The sequence below is a fragment of the Corvus brachyrhynchos genome, unplaced genomic scaffold (assembly GCF_000691975.1).
Source record: "Corvus brachyrhynchos isolate BGI_N302 unplaced genomic scaffold, ASM69197v1 scaffold544, whole genome shotgun sequence".
Lineage (NCBI taxonomy): Eukaryota > Metazoa > Chordata > Aves > Passeriformes > Corvidae > Corvus > Corvus brachyrhynchos.
Genome location: NW_008238325.1, coordinates 3,064,941 through 3,070,616, shown reverse-complemented (window position 1 = coordinate 3,070,616; position 5,676 = coordinate 3,064,941).

Sequence of the window (5,676 nt, the reverse complement as noted above, 5' to 3'; positions counted from 1 at the left end):
GCTGCAGCTTGTGCAGCTCCAACTAAAGCTGTGGCTTCAGAGGCTGCCCCTTGTATTGGAAATGGCCTTGGTGAGGAGTCACAGGGGGTTTGCTTCCAGTGAGGGCTGAGCTGGCATTTCTGTCCTGCAGGATTAGCTTTAGGGGGTTTTATTTCAGATGTGTCTCTGTGTTTGTTCCTTGGCATCACCTCCTTCTTCATCATCCCTGGGAGCTGCTGAGTTTCACCTTTAGCTGTCATGTGCAGGCAGAAGTGTCACTGGGGTCAGGGTGGAGGTTCCCACAGGTGCCCAGGTGCTCTGAGACAGGAAAACATTCATCTGTTGGGCTTCAGCCCAGAGGCTGCACCGAAACCAGCCGAGAGCATGTGGGTCATGAGAGACAGGACAGGAACCAGCCGAGAGCATCCTGGTAATGAGGGGTGACTGCACCCCACACAGAGCTCCAGGAGGAAGGAGGCCAGATCAGCTGGAGAGAGAAAGCTGCAGGATAATGACGGAGGGAACAATAGCTGGAGAAGGGATAAAAAGATCTGGCTGTGGAGATATCAGTGCAGAGGTGTTGCTCAAGGTGCTCCTACCCCCATCAGCTTCAAACCTGTTGGAAGAGAGCTCAGAAAAGGGGGCTTTTAATGCTTAGTTTAAACTCCTGACACTTTGTCATTACTGCATTTTCAGATATTCCAAAAATAAAATAAAAGCGAGAATTGACATCAGGATAAAAATCCAGGATTCATTATGTGGCAGCACTAAACGGAGCAATTTGATTTCCATTTCCATGACTGGTATTTTCGAGGCCCTTCCTTCCCCTAATTAGACCCCTTGGGCAGGAATGGGAGGCAGTGAGGGAGGGCAGTTTGCAAAAAGGCAAACCGATGTGAGGAATGGGCAGGCAGAACTGGTGCTGTGGGCAGGAAGGGCATGGGGGCACCACCACCCAGGACCACTTGGGTTTCATCCCTGGCAGAGAGGGATGAAACTTGGGCAAGAATTGCACCTCACCTATTCTTGTTCCACTACCAGTGCCAAAGCAGGTCTTTGGATCCATCAGACAAATCACTGATGGATCATCACTGGGAGCTTTGGGCCCTCGAAGTCAAGCACAAATGAAACAGAAGAGGACTTGCCAGGGCAGTGGGGCCGGCAGAGCCCCTCGGGCAGGCTGGGCAGCGCGGGGAGAGGGGCTGCTGTGGGCAGCGATGCGTCCCCGCCTCGGCTCCGCGGTGTAACAGCGCAGGAAGCACAGCGCCGTGCGTGGGTGTGCGGGGTGTGCCTCCTGTGCTGAGGTCAGCTCATGTACAACTGGTCGGGAAGGGAAATGTGGGCAGGGAATAAAGAAAAGCGGAAGGATGGCAGCTCCAGAGGGCTCCAGCACGTGGGTTTGGAAAGAGCAGAAAGAGCCACCTCCACAGCTTTGGATTTGCGGTTGCAGCTGCCATGGAAAGGCAATATTCTGGGCTTTCACCTCTTATTACATTACTGCCATCTGATCTCATGGTCTTAGCTTTAAAAAAGTCTCTCAGATCAGTTTTAACATCTTCTTTATGAGTTTAGCACCTGAAACAGTGCCTGGTTTTAGCTGTTCTAGATTTTGAGGGTTGACAAGACTTATTTTAACCAAATAGATGACCTGATCAAATCTACATTAAAACATCAAGAAACAATTTTACCAACATTTAAACAAGTATATAAAGAAATACCAAAAGGGAAATTTAATTGAAAAATATTTGCTAATATTTGCTAAACATCAGTAGGGGATGTTGGCTGTGATCTGATGGTGATGCAACGACAGGTGTTTTCTGAGCTGTATTTGACTTCTTCTGTCCCAGACTTGGCCACTGCCCTCATTTGTGCCTATATGAGGAGCCTTGCAGGGCTGGAAGGAGGCACCTGCAGGGCCCCACTGATTCCTCAGTAGCGCCCTGCCAGTCAGCTGGGTCATAGCTTTGGTCACAGCACCTCAGAGGCAGTGCCACATTCATTCCCCCTATGTATTAGGTAGCAAATTCTTAACTGAAATATTCAGTCTCCCCAGGTATGCGATCTTCAGTGTTTCTGACCTGTTTGTCTTCCTGGCCATTTGAGGAAATTGAATAATGGGAGTACTGATGCGCTATCAAACCGCCTCAGCAGAATTGTCTTTCTTGGTTGGGAGCTGAACAAAAGAGCTTTTCTACTGAGAATAGTCATTTCAGTTTAAAATGGCAATATAGGAAGAAGGCAAGATTGCTCCCTGCTGTAATTAGAACAAGTTTTCCAGGATCCTGTGTTATCTTTAGACTCTGGAAGTGTAGCTGCTCCACTAGGATTAATAAGTCACCTCCATTAACTCCAATTATTGATGTGCTGTATTGCTATCACAAACCATTTGCATATTCTGGAATACAGAAGGGACTCCAGAACAGCTTCATTATCCTTGTTGGTTTATAATATTAATAAGGCAAAAAGGGAGAAGCAAAGACGTGCAGTAGTCACCCCTATGGGACCCTGTGGGATTCCCATCGGACACTGACCTGGGCCTGCCGGACGTGCCACTCCCGCCTCCCATGTGGGATGCTCACCACATCTCCCACTACTGATTATAGAACTATCATCTTTTCCCAGCACACTACTGTGCCATTCTGCATCCCAAAGCTCACACCCTGTTGGGACTCTCTGGCTCCCTGGGGCACACACGATGCTGTGTGAGATCCAGTTAATTAGCCCAGGAACAGCTTTTGTTTTCAAGACAGCAAAATGTCAGCTCAGACATAAAAATGCAGAGAGGAGTCAGCTCCTCTTGTGCTGGAGGGGAGGGAGCTGCTGCCCAGGCCACAGCAGGCACTGGGGAGTCTCCTGGAGGGCTGGGGCACAGCACGTCTCTGTCACCCCCTAAACTGCGGGTTGGCAGTCCCTAGGGACAGCAGCTTCCACTCTGCAAGGACAGCAAGCACAGGGCAGAAACACCATCAGAGCTTGGAGTCATAGAATCACAGAACCATTTAGGCTGGAAAAGCTCTCCAAGACCATCAAGTCCCCCTGCACTGCCAAGGCCACCACTTACTCACATCCTCAAGTGCCACATCCACAGGGCTTTTAAACCCCTCCAGGATGGGGACAGCACCACTGCCCTGGGCAGCTGTGCCAGGGCTGGACAACCCTTTTGGTGAAGAAATTTTCCCGCTGTCCAGCCTCAGGGGTCCCTGGCACAACCTGGGTTTGTCTTCCCCTTGTCCTGGCCCTTGTTCCCAAGGAGCAGAGCCCGATCCCCTCCCGCCCTCTCCTGTCGGGGCATTGTGCAGAGCGAGCTCCTTTCCCCGTTCTCCCTCGGGCGCTGGCAGCCGCGGGGCGCGGGCCGGGAGCTCGGCTCAGACCTGCTACCGCCAGCCCTGCGTGTCCTATCTGCCACAGACACGTCTAATTATTCTTATCAGCCCTTGAGCTGCCATTTCCCCGGTTGTTTTCCGAGGAAAGGCAAACAGCGGCGGCCGAGGCCGGCAGCGCTGGGAGGATCCGCGGCAGGGCCGGGGCCGTCCGTGCGCTCCCGCTGCCCTCTCACCTCCGCACGGGGGCCCAGGGGACACGAACTCCTTTCTGCACCAGAGCAGCTCCTGTGGTGCACTAGGCCACAGAGTCCCTGGGGCTGGTGCAGAACTAACCACCAGAAACCTGCCCTTCACAAGGGAAAAAGGGAATATTGTAAAGTATTTTATACACTGCAGGCAGAAGTATTTTAAAATAAAATAAATTGTATTTTTTGGGTTCCCTGTGGAAAGCCTGCAGGGTGTATAAGGAGTGCTGGGAAGAGATGCTGTCTTCTGTGACACGTGAAAAAGGAATAAAAGAAGCTTCAGGGACTGAAGAAAGAAAACAATGTGGTGAAGTGTTGTTTGACCTAAAGAGTTTCCTAAGGTGAAGGCGAATGAAGCTCTCCAGAAGCCAATAGGTAGGTCACAAGCCAATTGAGGTAAAATGTGAAATCGGCATTTTTGCAGCAGGTAAGGTGTCCTGTGGTGGGGAGTTGAGAGCAGCTCAATCTCCAAGCTCTGTGCTCACCCTCCGAGCTCTGTGCTCCCCTGTCCTTTCCAGAAGCACTCCTGAGCGAGATGCAGCATGCCTTAAATCCTCTCTGTGTGTGCATATATGTATATATTTTCCCTTTCTATAAGCAGGCATTGTGATGACCATTTACAAGGCTCCCTTCCACCAGTTCTCAGCCTGCACCTGGTTTGGGTCCCTTGTTTGTCCCAGCACACCTTGAAACACTGACATCTGAGTCTAAGTCTTCCTGATAACCAGCAGCAACAGGTAGAAACAGCTGGATTCATGGGCAGCCTGTTCCCTTCACACTCCCCCACACTGTGACAGCTCAGCCCTAATTGGACTGACTGGGAATTTCCACTTGTGCTCCAGCACACTTTCATTCCTTGTTAGGGATAGATCACCCGTTTGGGTTAAATCAGCTGTTAACGGAACAAAACATTCAGTTTAATGGAAATCAGTGGTATAAAATCCCAGATTTTGCAGAAAGTGCATTAAGAGGCAGAGCTGGAAGGAATTCAGCTCCAGCTCCACTAGACAGAAACCAAGTCAGCTCCAGGCATATGCTGGAGCGATGGAGGGAAAGGTGCTAATGCAACATGCCTCATGTTGTGCTCCAAAATAAGAACAGCTCGGCATGGCAAGCAGGAAGGCACTCGTTTGCTGGCTGTGGAAGAAGGCATGGAACAGTGTGGCTGTGAAAAAATCTGCCTCGTTCTCTACTCATGTGTTTGGACCTTTTGCAGCTGAAGCACTGCAGTCTGAATGTGAAAACTGTTGTACCCAGGATGTGAGATCTCTATTCCCGGTGCCGGCAGGCTCAGAAGGGCCATGCTGAGGTGCAGGCTGCCCATGAGGCAGCAGGGATGAGCTGCCTGGCCAGCACAGGCTGCACGAGTCCAGAGATTTACCATCGGAAACTGCCGGGGCAGGGAGGCAGCTTGGTGCCTGTAATCAATGTCAGCCACGTGTCACAACCAGTGTCTGCTTCAGCAGCCCACCCTTCCAAAGAGCCACTGATAAATGAGATGACACTCAGAAAAAGGTTACAGAGATGAGTCAGGTATCTTGGAAAATCCTGCCCTGACATGGAAGACTAAATAAATTGTAGTCTCTCAGATCAGATTATAAATCTGACCTTGGAGTCTTTAGTTACAGATCAAGAGTCCTGCAGCTGAGGGATGGGAAGGATGGATCTGGTACAGAGCACTCCCGCCTTCAGGTATTTGCACTTTTGTACTCATCCTTCAGCATGCACACTGGTACCTCAGGAATGTCCTGCCAGTCCAGCTGTCACCTCTCCATGCAGCCACGGATTCCCCAGGGCTGTCTCTGTCGTGTCAGCGTTACCCCTGAGGTCGGTGTGAACCGCAGGTGCCTGGGCAAACCCAGCACACGCAGAACATCCCACCCGGCAGAACATCCTCCTCCCGCTCCCGCTCCTGCTCCCGCCTGGCTCCGCAGCGCTGCCAGCACGGCAGCTCCCCACGGCCCGCTCCCCGTGCCTGGCCTTGCCTGCACCTCAGCCTGGCTCCGGCACCAGCACAAATCCCAGGAACGCCTCCTTCCCCGGCAGCTATGTGCTCCCGGAATTGCTGCTCCAACCTTTTGTCTTTCCAGTTTGGATTTAAAGCGCTGCTTAGGTAACCGCGAGAAACA